This window comes from Bombus terrestris, chromosome 12 (genome assembly GCF_910591885.1).
Source record: "Bombus terrestris chromosome 12, iyBomTerr1.2, whole genome shotgun sequence".
Taxonomy (NCBI): Eukaryota; Metazoa; Arthropoda; class Insecta; order Hymenoptera; family Apidae; genus Bombus; species Bombus terrestris.
In genome coordinates, this window is record NC_063280.1 from 10339852 (window position 1) to 10352420 (window position 12569).

Consider the following 12569-nt stretch of genomic DNA (forward strand, 5'->3'; position numbering starts at 1 on the left):
TTTTCTAGCCTATCATGGTAAATGACATCATAGATCACTCTTTCTTTTACGACCTTCGGGTAACGAAATAAAATAAAATAGGAAACTTTTGTCTGAATCTAAAAAATGCAAACACGTTACAATTTAATAGAAGATGTAGTATCGATAGCAACAAGAGCGATGCTAATTAAACGGAAGAGATCGGCAGACAGGGAGAAACAGATTCGATCGGCGTAGATTCCCGGCATGAAGTTAGATTAATTTACGAACATTCTTCCGCGCGCAGTTTAATTAAACTTACACACAAACCGTAGGCAAGGTTTCTCGCTCTTAGTCGCGCGCTCACGGTTGAATAGCGATCGAACGAGCGAAAGTATGAACTTGTTGCTGCGCGACGCATCGTTTTCACTTCGCCGGAGCGTCGTACACAACGCGAATTACGGCCCAACTTGATTATCCGCGACGCTACTTGCAGCAATTTCACGGCAGATTCTGAACGAGCATGATTTTTGCTTTCTACCCTCGGGTGAACCGAGAAGATCGAATTATTTCCGGCCAAACCTTCGTTTACCCGCCGTTGGAAAAAGTTATTCGCGATGAGATATAATATCCTACGTTTTTCTTCGATATGCTCGAGTTTCGAGTTTTCCAATTTCCTATTTCGTCGCGAGAAACTGGCGAAATATAGTGCAACGAACCTGTATTTCCGAGAATAATTTTTTCGTTATTTTTACGCGAACTGGAAGACGCAATTCGATGTAGCGAATGAAGCTTCGATGAGACATCTTTAAGGACCTTTTTCTGACGAAGCAACTTGCACTCTTACAAAAAGAAACGCGTATATCTTAAGCCATTCGTGGAAATAGAATGTAATTTGTAAATTAGAACATATTAGAAAATATTAATCGAGACGTGAATCGAGGTGTACGCGAATAAAATGAAGAATTGTCTGTTAGGATGATGATTACGTATAGTGTAAAACAACGTGTAAATGCCTTACTTATGAGGCAAGACTATCGCGAGGTAAGAGACGTAGGCCATATTTGCATATTATTTATTACGAAAACTTGAATTTATGTAACTTTAGCTTCCCTCGAATAATTCATTTTCTCTTTGAAAGCAAGTTGCGTAACATATCGACATTCTTGTTACAGGACTAATTCACCCCAATGATTCGTCCCAACAAGTACGACATTTATCGACTTATCTTCCAAGTTCTTTTTCAATAAATCGATATTTAAATCAATGTTAATAAAAACTTTCAAATTCTAAAGTACAAACTGAGATTTCCATAAGAATACGTTACGATTCTACTTTTATCATTTTGACGAAACAAATGTACAAACGATCCAAACACGTTGGAACAAGGTTGGAACGAGATACGTTAGTTGCTTAAAAACCGACGTAATGTCGTGATATTGCTCGATGCAAAATGAAATTTCTTAACAAATTGTCAACTACATTAGACGATGTATAACAGTCAGCGTTGAAACACGCTCGCGAAATCGCAGCAGCTAAAGGTTGAACGAATTTGCGCGAACAATTACATGACAATAGGTTACAATTTCAACTACTCAACGCTTTGCATGCGAGTGACGTAGATTCACGTATCTGTAACCTTACGATTGAATGCGGGAGAATGCAAATTTACGTCTACTACAGACGCTTCGTTCTATCCATGATGTCGCTCTTATAACTTTCTCTAAACTATTTATTCAATTACCAGTTCCTAATCCTCTCATGAAACTACAAACAAAATGTTTAAGAAACCTTTCTAACTGCTATTTTATAATTATAAAATGGTGTACAGATACTTTTTGTATCTCGCTGTATATTCATTTCGTATAATCCAATAGAAAAATTGAACACGTCGGTGTAAATGCACTTACACTAATTTCGCTAACGGACATAGCTGAACGCAAATAGAACTATCGACTGTAACAAGACAGCCGTACGCATTGTTTGATGATGTTTCAACAGCTAAATAGGAATCAGAGTTTCTCGAGACAAGAGAGCTGCTAATGTTGTACTAGCTCGAAACCATTACTCGCTAACCGTATAAATTATTTGCGAGCAGTTATTCAGACGGAAAAGAAGCACGTAGGCAGGAAGAGTCCTGAATGATTGATGCGGTAGAGCCGGCCAAGACTTAACGCCAACGTGTGTTAAACGTAACGGCTATGCTGTTCAACGGACGTTTTAGCGTACTACCCTTTGATCCGGTGGATTCCGGTAGAATATTACAGCATCGATGTACCACTATAAAAGATATCGAAGCGATATTATCAAGCTTAAATGCAAACTTCAGCACTAATTTCTCGTTGGAAGAAAGTGAACAAGAAAGGTAAAGTTCTGAGGAAGAACTTTTAATTTTAAGTGATAATACCGTAGAATTACGTGGGCATATAAGAAACGGTAATGACAGTAAATGTATGATATTAAATGGCAAGCAGATATTAGACGTGTGTAAGATAATTATCTAATATCTTAGACATAAATTTCAATTTCGCATATTCTACCGCGGAATATATTATATTAAATAATAATATAGCGAATAATTATTCTTTAGATAATATCTCGGGTATTATTTATTTTAACTCAAAATTATTCTATGTATACACGTATGAAGCCGATTATACCAAATAACTAGGTACGAGTACCAACGTATAAATAGTAGACGAGTATAGTAGTACGATATAAGTGCGCGTACCAGAGTATCGAGAAATTATCAAACTTGACAATTCGAACTGTATGTAAAAATTTCGAACAACTTTCTCATATATAGGTAGTTTCACAGCACGTGTAATTACTTTAGAAATGAAACTCTAAAAGTTGATAGACTAAAGGTAAAAAGCAACTTGTTGAATGTTGCAGACGAGCGAGGTGCATAGCAATTTCCAGAAAAAGGATCAATTATTTACCTCTGGTAGAGTCAAAGGTAGGAGAAACAGCAGAAACTGCTTTTGGCAATAATGGTAAATTCTTACAGTAGAAAATGGTAGCTCGAGATTGTACAAATTTTTGCTCTTCCATATTCTTGTATGGTACGCTCGGCTTGCGAACCAGTGCCGGAAATGAAGTAAATTCTATGCAAAGCAGAGATGCCGCAAATTAGTGTGCATATTAAATATCAAGGATTAAATATGACTTGCGGCCGGAAACACAAGATGGCGACTTCCTTTACGACTACTGAAAAATGCCACTTTCCAAAATTACCCAAACTCTTAACATATAATTTGATTAATTTTTCAAACATCTAAAGATGCATTTAACGCTAATTACCACGTAAGTACTATCCAAAATGGAATACTTTACCTATTATGATATACAGTACGCGAAACGAATCTCTGCTCAAAGTCCATCTCTTTAATTCGATTCACCAAAATATGAATTCTGTATAGATATCCACAATCTGTTACTCGCTAGGATGTTCCATTCTTATAAGAAAGTTTATCAGTCAATAATCGTTACCATTGTGAAACTCCAACTAGAGTAGAATCCCATTTATCCGACCTCGGAGACAAGCAGTTCATATAATAGAAGTTCATCGATTCTGCCCACTATCCACGACTTCCGATTCGAACAATAGTATCTCTTTGTGTTCGGATAAATGGATGGAACTGGATGTAATTTCGACAACGTCCACATACGCTGAACGGTGAAAAGGTAAAGAAACGACCGATCAAAAACGGCACTAACCGTGAAAATTTTCCGCCACTCGTTTACGCGAATACGACCGCGAGAAATTCAACGCGATTACGTTTTCCTATGAAAATTCTCACGAGTGATTACAGCGCGTCCTTCCGTGTACTAGTCGCGCTTTCTCGTTATCGGGATTTCTTGGACAGCGGCGCAATCAACGGCGCATACCTGCGAAATATTAATGCGACTCGTAGGAAACGCGTCGAGTCGGCCGACGAGCGATGTGCACGCACACACGGCAGCGCCTGTAGAAAGTGGCGCCAACAAAGAGGAACGGGGCGTTCTAGCGGCAATAAATCGGCACGAACCTACGATAATAATCGATACCCGTTGCCCACATAACGAATCGATTTATACCGCCGTGTACCGGTACGTGATTTTATCAGGCGTCTATCTCTCTGCGATCACGCGACCGGAGCAAAGCTCTCGCGTCTCTTCTTTCGGTGATTTCTACAAACTTCGACCGAACAAATATAACTTTCCACGTAGTACTGGTATATCTCTTTCAGAATATCAATGTAAACTTAACATTTACTCTTTCAAAGATATTTTTATGACTTATGCAAACTTTTTGTAATATAGCGATTGTATTTTGTAACGTTGGTGGGAATAGCAGAGTTTGCTCCTTTTTGATACAGTACACGTTTCGATATTGAAATACCGAATATGTAGATGCGTGGAACGATCGAGTATCGGGCCATCGATTAACGGCAAATTTGGGGATGGTCTGTCGTGACGATCTGGTGACGAGAATGTGACGTTTAACGCTCTCCCTTCCCCGACTCTTATCCCCGATGTAATATACGAGGCAAGTAGAGCGTGAGTTTCGTGGATTCTGCTTCTTGTTTCCCCAGCTATCTTAATAGCGTGGCTGTTTACTTGCACAGTGTGCACCGCTCGTTTGCATGCTCGCATTAACTTACACGGCGAATTGCCTTGACGATTATTTAACGCGATCTTCAACGTAAACAGGCTACCGTATCGTCGTGCAAACGTGTATTCGCATCGGTATGTTCCATTCAGATTGCTTCGAATAACGGCCAATGCGAAACAAACGTTCGAACGAATAAGTACACGTTCTGCTTATATGAAGCACCGATCGTCTATCCAATGGATTATGCAATGTTGTTGCAGTTATGTATACTTTAATCTCTTGTATAATAGGAGTGGTTGTCGCATAGTACGTATTTTCGAGAGAACGATGGAAAGAGAGAAGAATCGTTATCCATCTTTCAGTCGTGAAAAATTCATTCACGAAGAGTAAAAAAAGAAGAGTAAGAAAGAAAAGAAAAAGAAAGAAAGAAGAAAAGAAGCAATAAAGATAATAGAGAGAAAGGCACGTAAGTTAAACGTATGTAAATTTATCTTTCTATGGAATCTTCGATTTCAGGTAGTTCTCTTTCTTTACACACAGATAAGATAAAAGATGTGTAATTTGTAAAGTAATTCTGAAAAAGATAGTTTCTTGTAGAAGTGGAAAGGACAGAGCAAACACACGTACAGATACGCTACGAAACAGATGAATAATAGTTCGAAGGAATTCTAATTTTTGTAAGTTTTAAGGAAGCATAGGTTTATCGAAGATAAAGCAGTTATCTCGAGAGGAATGATTTTTATGTGTAATTTATCTTTACCGGTAACTTCTGATAAGGAAAAACATCATTTTTACATGTAACGTATTTCGAACAAGTATCTTTGATAAAAGAATAAAATATCTACAAGCACGTTTCAATTTCTATCTAAAACCAGTGTAATTATTTCCCTGGCGGAAACGTATTTTTCCACTGTCGACGTCGTAGAAAAATGCTGGCTGCTACTGAACGTTCCTCGAGAGAAACTTACGACCTCACGATCGATTAATCTCGCGAAGTACGATCATTTCTCGAAATTGATGAACAAGTATCGCAATGTTAAACCATATGAACTTCCGGGCAAGAAAACCGATTCGATTCGATTCGATTCGCGTCTATTTGTCTCAACTACTTTTCTTTAAAGAAAAATAGTTCCAGATATATAGCGAAGCAAACATGCGATATCGGTTCTATAGGAATATTTGAAAGCAGGATGCAAAGCACAGGAATCTCAAAGTCTGTTCTAGTTGAAAAGAGTCTCTGAAATCGATCAGAATACGCGTGTACGTGTGTACAGGTCTGCAGGTGCACCGCGAAGGAAATGAATTGCAGAAACTTGGTGAAGAACAAAGTTTGTACCGTGATACCTTTCCATAGGGTAGAAACTACTTTCATCGAGAATTCCTGCAATTTCGTATCCGAGGTAAGTGGATCTGATAGAAGAAACTTATAAATAAATCAAATATTCGATAAAAATAATCGGAAAGTATATTTGCTTGGGCAATTGTGTAGCTTACGAAAGTATTCCAACGTTGGTAGAAATCTTCTGTAAATATATTACGTGTGTTGCACGAAACGTTCTGGAATTTCAATAAAATTCCTCTATAATAAATATCGAGCGTGTAACTTTATGCGAGATTTCAAAACGTTGAATAGAACTTTTTTTTTTTTTTTTTTTTTTTTAATTGACCGATTTATGAAGAGCAAAACGAGCAAAACAGGACGTATAATTAATCTATGTACCGTGTAATCTACCGCTTTACGATCGAAAATAAATATCTCAATGTGCAATCAATGTCTTTGAGTATTTCTTATCGCAGTCTATTCTGAGATCTAATATTTAATATAGCGTACAATTACGCTATGGAAGGACTTTATTCAAACAAAATTACCAACTCGTTGGATTTGTCTGTCAAATATCTCAAACATAGCTTGAAATATAATTATTATTCGAATTAATTTCGTTGAAGCAAGTTTTAATTATAATAGTTTTTTTTTGTTAATTAACGTGTAATCCAAGCTCTCGAATACCGAAACTCTCGCTGAAGAGTATAATAATATAATATAATAGGGAATTACATATAATAGGAAATTCTAAAAATGTGTAAATTCTTTCAATGCGGTAACGAGGATTGAGTTATTTCTCTGTATCATTTGATATCACGAAGTACGACAAAATTTTCAGTTCGTTTCAACGCGTACCATTTTACGAATTCTTACGTGATCATTAATCATTCCTATATATCATTTTACGTTGTACTCTTCGTGTTTGCATTTCCACTTTTATCAAAAGATCGGGAAGCTTAAATAAGTTAAATCGAGAAGCGCATTGTTTCGTTGAACAACCTCAAGATCGACTATATACTGAGAAACCTTCCTGTCACAAATACATTATAGCAAATCTAATCGCAATTAACTGCGTATATCTTATTTAAAGATAAAGTTTCGTATAACCTTCGTCAAAACGGTCTGGATAAAAGAATAGATAAAAATCACTCGCGATATCTATAACTCGGAGAAAATGTATTTCGCTGTAATCGCTCATACCTTGAGGAATCCTACATACATTTTTTAATCCTACTGTTATCTTCGAAATTTTCAACTTTTAATGTTTCTATGGTATTCGTTACTTTCATTTCATAATCACCAAGAAAACGATACTTGAACCGACTAGAACAGCGATTTATCGTTTGGTTAACGCTAACTTCACCAGGCCTGTTTAAAAGACCGGTCTAAAACTTTATTAATTTCAAATTGTATATTCGCTGTTGTTTCTTTCGTTCGTCTAACTTTATGTAAATACTTATATTATCTCATTAATAAATTTCTCAATTTTTGTTGATGTAAGAAAGTATTATTCATTTCTTTCGTTCGTCCAACTTTGTGTCAATTCTTCGTCCGACATCTGACAAGACGTGGTAAAGTTAGTGTTAAGGTCACGAATATTCTAAATAAAATACTGCCACGAAAGAGGAAGCGAGAAACGTCGCGATAATGCGAGGTACTTCAAATTGTTCTCGATTCCTTTGCTCGAGAAACTCTATTATAATCCTACCACGATGTAGAACGAAGCATTTTCTGGCTGGTGGAAATCATTTTTAGATCGTCGAGGGCCCTCCATTTCGCCCGGCACTTCGACCGCACTAGCTAAGACAGAACTAACAACCGGAATACGAGCTCGCCGCGCCGCCGCAAAAATGTTGCATAAATCCCGAGGGAGGAATCCCTAGAATCCTCGGGTCTCGTATATTAGGGGAAGGACATCGAACGTGCAGAAACTCCAAAAACTAGACCGCTGTTGCCCGAGGCGAGCAACTGTGAAATTAATTCGAATCGATTCCAAGGAGAACTAACGCTTCTCCGTTGTCTAGATCGAAACTTCCTTATCTGAATTCGAGCGTTCTATCATGCGAAAGCAATCGATCGGATACCGAAATTGAAAACGTTTTACCAGTGATACGATGCGATTCGTACTAGGTTGTCCGAAAAGTGCCTTTCTCTTACAGACCCGTCTTTTACAACGATTCATCTTTATACAAACATGAAAGCTAATCTGTCGAACGTTGTGATCTTTATTTTGATAGAACAACATCCATCATACGTAATTCGATAAAATAATATAAAACGGAGAATGTTGCGCATCCGTTATTTCCTTATAAAACGAAAGAAACTTTTCGGACGACCTAATACATGGTAAACCACGTAACAAAATTGTAACAGAAGAAATCTGCAACCTATAACTTGCAAATTTCGTAAAATATTTCAATCTTCAAACATTCGAACTTTTTAATATTCAAATTTTTAAATATTTAAATTTTCGCTTCGCGTTTTCTCCAATTCGTCGACTCGTGTTTTTAAGCGAAACCATGTTATGAGAGCGCAACGTTGTACGGGAATACAATGAGCTAAACTATCGTACGAGAGGATTCTAACATCGGATTCAAAATATAACGTTTGCCGCTTTCCCTTGCTAATAAATTTATCATTGGAGAATAACATTTTAGATGTTGCTTCGATATACGGTATAAAACGTAAATCAACCAGGATGAATACAATAACGCAGAAACGCGATAAGACGCTGACAGTGTTTGCGGAGAGGCGTAAGCTGGCCGGTCGACTTTTCAAAATCAACTTAGCGGAGATTTATTTCATAAAGACCATGAAATTCCAGCGTTGCGACAAATTCTTATACGTGAGCGGCGGACCTTGCAGCTTAAGTGCACTCGTAAGAAACGTGACCCATAGCGGCTATCGTTGGAACATCACGTGCGAAACGTTAGCATAAAGTAAGATACATGGGACAACGAGGGAGACAAATGGAGTCAATAGTTGTCAACATCGGAAACCCAAGAGGACGAGATTGTCCCTCGGCGCAGACTCGTTGCGCTATTTCAAGCTTTTCCGCTCTTAAGCACGATCTTAAACCCCGAGACCTTAAACTCGCGTGATTAAATTCGCGCGGACGATACGCGAACGCGAAGATGGTCGAACGATGCGTAAAAGTGCGATGAAACGATCGAAAGAACTTCGTCGCAACCATGTTATATCGTAAGAAGAGAAACTTTGTTCCGTTTACGTGTATTTCGGTAGAATCGTTGTTATTCGATTTTCTTATATTCGACGATATAATTCTCATTTTCTCGTAATAATTGAAATCAACAAAAGAAAGAAACTGGCAATATCGTGGCGTAAGAAGCAAAGTACAAAATACGTCACCTCTGTATCGGTATTATGAAAAGAAACGCACGAGCATTTTTATTGGTGAAAGAAAGGCAAAGAAATTCGTAGAATTTCAATTAAAGAAACTCGTAAGAGTCTCGGAAACGAGCCAGGAGCGAGGACGGGACAAAACGTTAATCCACGAGAGAAAATAGCCGATAAGGAACGTAATACCGATCGTGGAGGGAGAAAAAGCAAACTTTCTACAACAGGATAAGGGGTGGCTTGACGGTAGTTACTCGGATGATATCAGAGAAGTTGTTGAAAATTTGAAAACGCGGTTGACTTACCTTATTCCAGAGCGGCAGTAATTGGCAAGATCCTTCCTTTCTGCTTTCTTCCCTTTTTGTTTGCTCGTCGTCCCTCGTCCAACGGTTCCTCTTCTTGTTCTTTGTTCACCACTCGAACAACTTTCGAAGGCGAACCGAAGAGTTCGAGGAACTAATACCTTTTGGTCGCGAAAGTTGCCCGGAATCTCAGACGGCCCGTAGAATTTTATTTCCCGTAGAATCGAAGGCCATTGTTTCCCGAGTGGTCTGACGATCTGAAACAAAAACGAAAACGTAACGATCGATTAGATTAGATTAGACGTCGAGCTACTTCAAATCGCATTGCGTAAAATTCCCTCTTCGCGAAGAAACAATCGTTCGATGACTAGGAAATTGTCTGTTTGCCGTCTAGTTATGCGACATAAATGGTTTCAACAATAACCATGATACGTGACGTGATATTTTCATTGTCGCTGTTAATTGCGCGATGCTTATCGCAATGCTTGTTTATCGGATGAAAAATTTGCACATCGATGTATATGGTGGAATTTGCAAGTATAATGTCAAGTTGGACGGAAAGATGTTTGCGTTTTCTTTCAAACCTCGCTCTGTTCTATCGTGCTTGGAAAACCTATAGAACGAATCAAGTAAAATTAACTTAAACGAAAAGTTGAAATAATACATGAGTTCGCGTTGTAAGTACAAGTGTACGTCGCTGAATATCTATCCTTCGAGTGCAAAGCGCGTTCTTTAATATTTTCGAAAATTATCTCATATCTAAAAGCAGATGTAAAATTTGTTCGAACGTTAAACTTCACCGTTTGCAAGAAATTCAACCTTAAAACGCGAGCCAACGAATTTCCAAATATTTAAATTCCCATTTAACGCGGAATTGTTGTCTAAATAGAAATATTTATGTTCCCTGTTTTTTGATAACACGAGGCGTTCTCCGTTCAACATATACTTCCAATTTCTAATCTAAGCATCTTCTTAAACAAAAAAGAAGACGTCTTTTAGAAGGGCATTAATTTACTATACAAACAACGTGAATCACGCAGAGACTCCGCCTGTTTATTCAGTCCCGCCGAGAGAAAAATCTTGGTGAAAAAGTACGTGAGTATCTGCGGAAATCAGACGCGGAAGAAAGCTTGCGCAAACAGAAAGAGGGCAATTTCGTGCAGAGGTCGCGAAGCTATAAAACTCGAAACCCTTCGGAACGCTTCGTTTCGTTCCTTTCCAGAAACTTGAATTTTCGCTTCTATTAACATGCATGCTCGCCATACGCGAACCCACATACGTGACAAGATATTTCCATCTAAATTGCAAGTTCTCCTTTTTATCTTCTCCGTGAATTCCATCATTTTGAAAAACATTTATTACGTAAATAGAAAAATGTTATTGACGTTTGTATTACCAATTATTGGCAACTAAAATTGTCATTGTAGGAACGAACAAAGATAAAGCGTTCTCCGAACCTTTGAACTGGATAGGAAAACGGAAGGAGCAACGATACCGACGACGCTACGCTAACGAAGCAAAGATAAAAATCAAACGAGACAATTAAAACGATTTTCGACACGACGATAAATGAAAGTCAGTGTCGGCAAACTTGCGAACGTAGTCACGCTCGAGCGTATTCAAGTATGCAAAGGAACAAGTTAATTAAGGCCCACCCAGAAAGCGCTATTTCCTTTTCTCTCGATGCTGAACGGTACACGATGGAAACGTGCCAAGAGGACGCGCACATAAACGTCGATTCGCTTTCCTTCCCTTTCGTCTTTTAACATCCCTGCTATGAAACTCGACCAACCTGCTGAATAAAACTGTATCCAGCGTGCTTGGCCAATCACGAGATTCGATTATCCTCCTCTGGCGATACACCGGTGCAAAATCTTCGATTTTGTTTTGCTGCGATCGAGCAAAGCATTTGAAAAGAATCGACACAACGGAAAAGAGAAGGGGACCTTGAGAACGTCGTGTCATGAGAAGAACGATGAAGGGATTGTAATTATGCAAATCGAAAATACGTGAGAACGAAGACAATGAAGCAAGCTCGGAACAAAGAGAACGTAAAACAACGTCGACTGATAATGAGATTAACGGTGTCGATTAAATTTCAATTCGACGAACGAAATTCCATTTTATGCGCGACTCGTCATCAAACTTCTCACGGATATCGGTCCCATGGACAATGGCAGTGGCTTCCTCGCGGGTCGATCAACGAGTTTCGCTCGTTACAAAAGAACAATGTCCCTTGCTGGAGAAATTCCGAACGATTGGATAAGAAGCGAAGGATCGGATGAAATTTGTCCATATACGCTGTCTACACAATTACGACGACGTTTATCGACTGTTTCGACCAATTGTATTTTATCAGAGGTAGAATTTTGTGGATGAAATAAATTCTGAAGGCAACGACGACGAAAGTTTTTGACCACGAACGCGAGGATTCGAAATTAAATTCAAATTCTCATTGAATGGAAATATGGAATTTTGCTCTTTCGTATCCGCTCTTCAAACTTGTTCCCACGAGTTGTTAGCTTTTTAAGCACTCGTAAAATTTATGGCAGCAAAAGCCGATAATCCCGAGGATTATAGGAATATAGGAACTTCCGAACAATTTATCGAATCAAAAATACTAGAACTTGCACGCGCAAAAACCTCGAATTCTTCGATGCAAGTTTCTTATTTTAAGAAAAAATAACGACGTATAATAGCTAACATCGCCGTTTTAATGTTTCTTCCTTTTTCACTTTCCTCTCTTTTTATTTCCCTGAAAGCGCTGCTTAGTCTTGCTGCTAAAAAATTTGCCGACATCCTCCGACGATCTCGGTTCTTTCTCTATCATTTCGCGTTTATGAAAGCACAGGGGAGACGAAGAAGAAAAAAAACTTGGATAAAACCGTCTAGGGCTTCGCGCCAGGCAAGGATCAACAGACTCGTAGGATTTTCAAAAAGAACCGACAACCTTGAACGCTGGCTTCCTCCAAGGATCTTCTTTAAATTTATCGCTTTCCGTCTGCGAAGGATTAACCGACGTTAGATGACA

General features: G+C 38.4%; 1 protein-coding gene across 4 annotated transcripts in view; it reads right to left on the reverse strand.

The window, feature by feature from the left end:
* Positions 1 to 12569, reverse strand: part of LOC100648878 — a 141632-nt gene that overhangs the window by 91769 nt on the left and 37294 nt on the right. For all 4 annotated transcript variants that reach the window (XM_012314829.3, XM_012314830.3, XM_020865886.2 and 1 more), the window contains one exon: positions 9542 to 9795. The gene's annotated coding sequence lies outside the window, so the exon portion shown is untranslated. The remainder of the gene's footprint in view (positions 1 to 9541; positions 9796 to 12569) is intronic.